Genomic DNA, 9,573 nt, shown 5'->3' with positions numbered 1-9,573 from the left:
AGGTACAATGTAGAAAAAAATTATAAGTAACTTTATCGCAAAAAATCTTTGATAACTTCTGATTTAATCGACGCGGACGATGTCGCTGATCTACTGCAGATCTTCGTGGCTTTAAGTTTTTATTTTGCGGCATTAATGGTAGGCATCTCCATTTCTTGGATGCAAAATACTTATAATATGAATATAAATATTAATGCAAGGTAACAACAGACAAAAAAAACTACTTTCGCATGTATTGATGAAAAAGTCATTCCTAGTTTCTTCAACTCAACGAGTTTAACCTGTGCTCATAAAAAGTCAAGTAAGTACTTACCCTTTATTTCAGAAAATACCATTTTGACAAGTAACAACTCTGCCAAAGGTTGTCGTACTCTTTGCAGTGTCTTTGGCCTTTGGAACACCCCAGGAGAGCATTAAGAAAACATTTTGAGAATACTCGAATTTTTGGTTCTCTGCCAAGAAGCCTTATCTAGTAAGGACTTTCATAATAGTTTTTATATAAATATTCAGTTTGATATCTTTGTGCCTGTTTGTTTCCAGTTACCCTACAAAAGGCAAAGTGATGTTTTTGTGAGTTCATCGACATGGCAATTTTGAATTTATTACCCATCGACACCATACAAAAAGTTGTTTTGCAAGTTTTATATTCATATCTTACTTACCTACAAGCTGCCCTGCAGCTTGCTGCTGAGGCAGACCTATATTTGGTCACACATGACGCTTTATTCAGTATATTTTACTTATAAGTCTATGTAGATTAATTTAATTACTATTAAGGTTCCTTGTACCTAGTGATCAATTAAAAAAGTTTTCTTTCTTGCGTTCCTTCTACGTGACTACATCACAAAAAGCATCGGTCTAACTTTTTATGAATCCGAAGGAAAGCTATGGTGCTCGTAACACTGGGTTTCCTAGTACGGGTGCTAACCACTCTTTTAGGCTTTAACATCGTTCGTCTCAGCACATAATGGCTTCTTCTCAAAATGTCCTTTTCTCAAAATTTTCTTTCTTTGTTGCCTTTTAGAAGGAATCTTTAGGGAGTATTAAAACGTGTATAATTTTTTTTAGCTCAATAAAGGCGAAAGTGTCGCGTATTGCCGTTGCACGTCGTGGTCGTTTACCGCAAAGCCTATCGTTACAAATACTGCTTCTGTTTGGATGAGTGCTAAAATACCGCCTACGAGTATTAAATGCAAGTAGTACGCTGCTGAAATTATAATTTTTCAAATGGCTGAGGATTGCTAAAGTCTGTTACGAGATAAGGCTACGATACATTTTACCGCCGGCCGGCATGGCCACCGCCTATACTGGTGGCAAGGCCGGCGGGTATCTAACTCGGTGACCAGGCCGCGCAAAATATGAGTTGCGAGCATGGGAGTCAGGTTAGTCGACTGTGCGGTGCAGATGCAAATGACGCCTCTGCCAGTTTCTGCGGCTTTTGCCGGTGGCCTATTAATGCCGGCGGTAAACCCGCGTGGCCTTAGCCCAGGCGGCGAACACGTATTTAGCACTCCAACTGTCCTCACCTGCACATCCTGGCCCCAATTAGCGAAGGAGGATAATATGACGATATAATCATTCCAAACTGCCAGGATCTAAATAGCATAGTTCGTTCACGGGTAGCCGCGTCAGTGATGTGGAAAGCTTAGGTCTGCGCTGACCAAGCCTGCCCAGTGTGGTCAGTAATAGGCACTACTTTCGATGAGCAGCGCCAACACAAAAGCCCTAAGTTCCTGATCGCGCTGTTATTCTTGAATCTGAACGAGGTAACAGAAGAAAACAGAATGGGTAACGAAGCCGGAGGAACGTGTTCGTTAGCGCGTTTTTGGGAAGTCAGTGTCCAGCAGTGAACGCGAACCGGCTGATTAATAGAGAGGCTCCCAGGGAAGGCAAGCCTTGGGGTCTCCTAGTCCCAAGCCTGTCGGTACATGCTAGTGCCTTGTTTTTGTCTTAGTCTCTTATATTTTGAAGGGTTCCGTAGTAAACAAGGAACCCTTATTTTAATAAAAAGAAAGTGGTAGAGCTGTAAACTTGTTTGGCACATTTATAGAAACTTGTTTGTTGTTACCGCTACATCGCCGTATATTCATAAGACCATGAGCATATCTTGTGCCTATCGATTTTTTTATTTCTCAGCCGTTTTGCGTGTGCCCCACGTTTTTAACCGACTTCCAAAAAAGGAGGAGGTTCTCAATTCGTCGGGATCTTTTTATTTTTTTATTTTTTATGTATGTTCCCCGATTACTCAAAGACCCCTGGACCGATTTGGAAAATTTTTTTTTTGTTTGAAAGGGTATACTGTGCAGGTGGTCCCATATAAATTTGGTGAAGATCTGATGAATATCTTCGGAGATGGAGAACAGAACTCCTCAATGGATAAGAGCAAATTGCTCGCGATCACTGTAATAGCTTAGTAAACAGTAGGGTTTTAACTGGGCATAGCATATTATAGTACAGTGGGGCCACTAAAAATTGTGAAATAAAAAATTTTCAAAAGAAAAATAAAACCGACTTCAAAAACCAAAAACACGAAAAAGTAGAAAATAATTTTTGTTTAGCTACACATGTAATGTACCTAGGTATGAAGTCGGGCGAGCTTCACTCTTGGATTTCTAATTTTGTTATATGCTCGCTCGACTTCATACCTAGGTACATTACATGTGTAGCTAAACAAAAATTATTTTCTACTTTTTCGTGTTTTTGGTTTTTGAAGTCGGTTTTATTTTTACGTTTTAAATTTGTACATAGCATATAACAATTATTTTATACTTAGTCTGTTTTAAAAACGTGCATCACCAGCATTTGAGCTAGTATTCTCTTAAACTATTTCAAATTTAAGTCGATAATGACCAGTTACTGAAATAAGCAGCTATGACGGACGGACAGACGGACGGTTTTTGAGGTAGTCGCATATTTTAACCAAAGCAACTTAATTTATGTGTCCTTCCAAGGTACGGTACCGTCTGTGGGTGAGTCTAAAGGATGCCATGTCGTGCCATGTCTGAGTCTTCTGAGCCTCGTCCGTGTTACGTTCTTCATACAAAATTGCAATCCATGGATCGTCTACGCGTCGGACGTGCCCCGAACGTGGCACGGCTCGGGGTCTAGCATAAATCATCCCTAAGCCTGCAGCCCACCTGGGAGCGGGTGCGTCCTGCGGGGCGATCAGCGGGTGCGATACCATACTCTCCATGCCGCTTGGCACCCGCTTGCGATTAGGACGCGACCCGCGCGTTTTTTTTTCTTGTAAATATTTAAAAGAGTTTGTTCTACACGTTGGCCGCTCCGCAGACCGCAGGACGCACCCGCACCCAGCTGGGCCGCAGACTAATACGCATTCGGTTGATTTATTTGGTATTGCACTACGTTAAGAAATTCATCTGGCACCGGAAATTTACAATTAGTGGTCGAGTTGATTGCATATGAAACTACAGGAACTAATGGAATGGTTTTCGTAAATATTAATGTTCTGCGAACCGTACCTAACTACCTATCTACTAGATTTAATGAAAAATTGGTCAAGTGCGAGTCAGGCTCGCACACGAAGGGTTCCGTACCATCGTACAAGAAATAACACTTTTTAATTTTTTAATTTCATGGCGTCCATTTAGAAATGAATTATTATTATTTGTTGTTATAGCGCAAATAGACATACGCATTCTGTAAAAATTTCCCTAATAAGGATTCACGAGATACAGCCCGCTGCCGAACCAGCCCGGACAGACTGATGGACGGACGGACAGATGGACAGACAGTGGAGTCTTAGTAATAGGTTCCCGTTGGAACCATTCGGGTACGGAAGCCTACAACCGTTGTTAAACGTATGCTTGGGATTTCATCCATGCACTTTTTTAAAGAGGCGCATCGTAAGTACCTGCGATGAAGGCAGTCTAAAGCGTGAAACACACTATGGGACGCGTCCAAAAGACGCGGCTGATAGGTTTGCACTGTCGTCTTGAGAGATGTCTCTCGGACGTCCGCGCACGCGGCCGTTAGCCGCGACTTATCTCTAATTTGTTTCTGCCATATGGTAATGCTTTCTGTTTTTTCCGTATTCTGCATTATTACTTTTAATATAAGTAGAGCTGAGTTGTAAAAAAATAGATTTTTTAGTATAATATCGTAGTTGTAATATAGTATCGAGTAATGTCGTAGTTTTTAACGGGGTCATCAAAAGACTTATTATAACTGTTAAATTAAATTATTATTAACTAGATTACATCATGGGGTTAATCAAGGGGCGGACCAACAAAGTCCTGAAAGGGATTTCACTAACCAAAATCCACGAGGCCGAAGTCGCGGGCATCGGCTAGTACAGTAGTACTATCTCTCCTCCGCAACCTTGGGGTTCTGGGTCAAATAGTACAAACGCCCACATTTTTGAGACAGCTTATTTCACAATAACCAGTCAACCTCAAACAATCATTTTTCTTCCAATTTGCAATTATTTATTTAGGTCAGAAACATAGAAGTAATAATAATTAAGGTGGATGCGACGTGTCTGCCCGCGAAATTCAAATTTAATTTGGTTTTTCGCAAAACTAATACGATAAAGTACTTGAAAGGGTCCAGTTTAAGAAATTAGCTCTAATATCGACTAATTTGTACAAATATATATACCAAAAATGTAGAAGGTTACAAAAAGTCAATTTTCGTATTCTCCTTATGTAAAAATTTTACTAAAATATCTAAGTATAGTTTTGTGATAAAAATAGACGGACCGTAGTAAGTTCCGTTACCCTTCCGCTCACGTCACGGTGTCAAGTTTTGTCGGATCTACTTTTTATCGGATTGGCGAGACCGGATAGTGTGTTCACACGGTCGTCCGGCACGTCGACGCCGATGATCACCTCGCCTGAATTAATGACATTTGACACATAGAGCATGCTGAATGCGTTCTCAAAATTTATGCATTATTGTCGATTTTAATAAAACTTTATGAGTGGACAATCATCAAAACGGCCTTCGTAGTGTGCCGCAGATTTCTTTAGGATTTTTTTCACACTATAGATACGTCGTAGGTAGGATGTTATTTCGAGAGCCATCAGTTAAGCGAGAATGTAAACTCTTAAGTGGGCTCTACACTCGCGGCGCGAACGGCCGCGAAAGCCCGCGGCAACTGCGAATCACGAGTGTAGGTGTTGTTCACGCCTTCGCGTTCGCGCTTCGCGCCTTTCCCCGATCATTGTCGGTTTTTGGTTTGGGCAACAAACAAAGGGTTTGCGGCGCGCGAACGTGAACGCATCTACACTCATCTACACACATAGAAATCACGTCGTTGTCGTCCATAGTCACAACTGTGAAGATTTGAGAGTGTGGAGGGACACAGTTCACGCGTGGATTGCGGCATACATTCACAGCGTGAAATAACGGCGCGACTTTAGAGTCGGCGGTAGTGCGAGTGTAGAGCCGGCTTTATGTATAAAAGGAACAACTGACTGAAACAATTAGTTTCCTACGTATTACAAGCGTATAACTCAAATTGTAGAGCCTAGGACTCTTGGTATTTCTCTTTACAACAATAAGAAACCCTTTCTTAGTTTCTTAGGGTAAGTAAGGAAAGGGAAATGTCATATTAGTTATAGGTAGTAAAGCTTTTTATTAAATGTACTGTAGTTAAAAATCATTATCTCTACAGTATTATAAAAAGAAATTAGGTCCTGACACACTTTTTAACTGGCTCATTACACCCAGCCCAAAACCTTGGATCTAGAAAGCTGAAATTTTGCATAAGTTTCCTTTCATATTCATTTTAATTGCGTTATACGTGTACATATTATCACTATACATGTGACCATGTGCACATGTATAGTGAAAGCATGCAAAAATGTAAACATGCATGCAAGCATGGCAAAAAGATGAATAAATTATAAATATAGGTACTAGCTGATGCCCACGATTTCATTCGCGTAGATAATAGTTATTTGTTCAACAAGATAGCAAAATTCATTAATAAGCATGCATGCAAGCATGGCAAAAAGATGAATAAATCTATACTAATAAATAAAATTGGAGTGTCTGTCTGTAATTTCGAAATAACTACCTCATATTAAGCTCATATGGTTATTTGAACGATACCATAACTGAATCACACGTTTTTAAAATTTTTGTCAGTCTGTATGTCTGTCTGTCTGTCTGTCTGTCTGTCTGTCTGTTTGAAAAGGCTAATCTTTGGAACGGCTGAACCGATTTTGACGGGACTTTCACAGGCAAGTAGAGGATTGACCAGGGCGTAACATAGGCTACTTTTTTAACCGACTTTCAAAAAGGAAGTTGTGTTTTTCTACCTATGTACACCGAAATCTCCGAGATTTCTGAACCGATTTGCGTCATTTCTTTTTTAATCGATAGAGGAACTTTGCGACATTGTTTCATAAAAAATTTGGAGTCCAACTCCTCAATCCTGATGCTGCAGGGGATCTGACCAATCCACGCGGGTGAAGCTGCGGGCATCAGCTAGTTATAAATATACTAGCTGATGCCCACGATTTCGATAAAGGTTTTTTAAAAATCTCGTGGGAACTGTTTAATTTTCCGGGATAAAAAGTAGCCTATGGCCTAATCTAGGATATTATCTGTCTCCATTCCCAGAAAAATCCGTCCAGAAGTTTTTCTGTGAAAGAGTAACAAACAGACACACAAACTTTCGCCTTTATAATATTAGTGTGATTATACATTTTTAACCCCCGACCCAAAAAGAGGGGTGTTATAAGTTTGACGTGTGTATCTGTGTATCTGTATGTCTGTGTATCTGTGTATCTGTGTATCTGTGTATCTGTGTATCTGTGTATCTGTCTGTGGCATCGTAGCGCCTAAACGAATGAACCGATTTTAATTTACTTTTTTTTGTTTGAAAGGTGGCTTGATCGAGAGTGTTCTTAGCTATTATCCAAAAAAATTGGTTCAGCCGTTTAAGAGTTATCAGCTCTTTTCTAGTTTTCTTGTAGAAAAGAAGGTTAGATAGGTAACCGTTAGGTTCATAATATTATGTCAATTGACAAATGTCAAACTGTCACGATGGACGTTGCCTAAATACATAATTATTTATTTGAAAATGATGTTTTGGAAAACTCAGATACCTACTTTAGATCGTAGGCGCGGAATAGTCCAAGAAAATCAGTTCAGCCGTTTGAAAGTTATCAGGTCTTTTCGGTCTTTTCTAGTTACTGTAACCTTCACTTGTCGGGGGTGTTATAAATTTTTAATTTACACTTGTATTAGAATAAGACATATAGGACACGCCAGTCACTGTGCGCTAAATATTGTGGGGCTGGGATACGCAAAGAACCACCACAGACCACAGTATCACGTTTATCTAAAAATAGGTATAATATTCCCATATCGATGCGGATTTTCAATTTGATCCGTATGTTAGAGCTAAAATAATTAATCTCACCATTATTAACTTCAATATCAATTTATACCTACTATGGCATCAATTGGGACATCAATGTACGCAAATAAAACACCGCGAGTTACTTCGAATAACAATATAACAAAAGCAGTTTGGTGTGCCATTGCTATGATAAAAAAATATCTTACCAAAGTAGCGATCATATTCATGGCCAGTGTCCGTAGACCGTGATACTGCGTCAATAAGCGACCAGAAGCTCGTCTATCTTTAAATCCCCAGGCCACCCAAGAAAGCGTTGGTTACAGACGTCGTGAGTGTAGCCTTAGATAAGATCCAATAGGCACAAAAAATCGGATGTGCAATACCGGGCAAGGTCGGCAAAAAAATAATTCGAGGAAGAAATAACAAGTGTAAATTAAAAATTTTCAACACCCCCGACAAATCATTTTCAAATAAATAATTATGTATATCTAGGCAACGTCCATCTTGACAGCTTGACATTTGTCAATTGACACTTGAATATTATGAACCTAAGGGTTATCTAACCTTCTTTTCTACAAGAAAACTAGAAAATAGCTGATAACTTTTAAACGGCTGAACCAATTTTTTTGGATTATAGCTAAGAACACTCTCAAAAAAAAGTAAATTAAAATCGGTTCATTCGTTTAGGCGCTATGATGCCACAGACAGATACACAGATACACAGATACACAGACACACAGATACACAGATACACACGTCAAACTTATAACACCCCTCTTTTTGGGTCGGGGGTTAAAAACAGTTTAGTGCGCAATTGCTATGATAAAAAATAACTTATCAACGCAGGGACGACATGCGTTTATGTCCGTGAAATCGGCGAAAAGTTGCAAGATGCTCCTCTGACTGTAAATCTCCAGGCTGCTCGAAAAAGTGCTGGTTATAGATGTCTTGAGCGTAGACCTTAGAACCAATAGATATAAAAAATCGGATATACCTACAAGATCGAGCAAATTAGGCGAGAAAATGTAGGCCTTACCTAAACTTAACTAAAAATAAGTTAAAATTTCTTCGTGGAACAATAGAACAAAACAGTTTAGTGCGCAATTGCTATGATAAAAAATAAGTTATTGAAGCAGCGATCACATCTGCTGCAGTGGCCCAGTGATAAGTCGCTAGAAGCCCGTTAGATTTGTGAGCGTAGAACTTTCTCGTATTAAAAAATTGGATGTGCAAAACTGGGTAAAGTCGGCGAGAAAATGCGGTCCTTAAAACCCGCGGTTGTTTAAAGTTGGCCCGGGAGTTACCAGTCAAAGAATTTTTGAAATCATTTCACTTTAACCAGAGATTATTTCAAACAAAACAAACTTAACTTTATAAAGCTCAATTAAAGTTACAAATAAATTAATCTTCAAAATTGGATACAAACATACATACATACATACATAGACTGCTAAAATCATAACTCTTCCTTTTGCCTTTGCCGCAGTCTGGTAAAAATACTAAACGCAAACTTTACGTATCACATCACACTAATATTATAAAGCCGAAAGTTTGTATGTGTGTGTGTGTGTGTGTGTGTGTGTGTGTGTGTGTGTGTGTGTGTGTGTGTGTGTGTGTGTGTGTGTGTGTGTGTGTGTGTGTGTGTGTGTGTGTGTGTGTGTGTGTGTGTGTGTGTGTGTGTGTGTGTGTGTGTGTGTGTGTGTGTGTGTGTGTGTGTGTGTGTGTGTGTGTGTGTGTGTGTGTGTGTGTGTGTGTGTGTGTGTGTGTGTGTGTGTGTGTGTGTGTGTGTGTGTGTGTGTGTGTGTGTGTGTGTGTGTGTGTGTGTGTGTGTGTGTGTGTGTGTGTGTGTGTGTGTGTGTGTGTGTGTGTGTGTGTGTGTGTGTGTGTGTGTGTTTGTTACTCCTTCACGCAAAAACTACCAGACGGATTTGGCTGAAATTTGGAATGGAGATAGATAATATCCTGGATTAGCACATAGGCTACTTTTTATCCCGGAAAATCAAAGAGTTTCCACGGGATTTCGAAAAACCTAAATCCACGCGGGTGAAGCCGCGAGCATCGGCTAGTTTCTTTATAACATTAGTGTTTACCTTTGAACTTTTATAGATATATCTCGATTTCGTACCGTACGGGATAACTTATGTTGGTAAGATAATGGGTATAAAATATTACATCTGCCACATGCTATTACACAGTCTTAGGATTTAAGGTACTGAATAGGTGCGAAAACATCATCA

The 9,573-nt window shown here is 39.7% G+C and overlaps 1 protein-coding gene across 1 annotated transcript in view; it reads left to right on the top strand.

Moving 5' to 3' along the window:
* The window catches only part of LOC123871441 (flotillin-2), a 229,410-nt gene that overhangs the window by 25,668 nt on the left and 194,169 nt on the right, over window positions 1-9,573 (top strand). The window lies entirely within an intron of this gene.

Source organism: Maniola jurtina, chromosome 13 (assembly GCF_905333055.1).
Source record: "Maniola jurtina chromosome 13, ilManJurt1.1, whole genome shotgun sequence".
In the NCBI taxonomy this organism is placed as follows: Eukaryota; Metazoa; Arthropoda; class Insecta; order Lepidoptera; family Nymphalidae; genus Maniola; species Maniola jurtina.
This window is presented reverse-complemented; position numbering and strand designations above follow the sequence as displayed.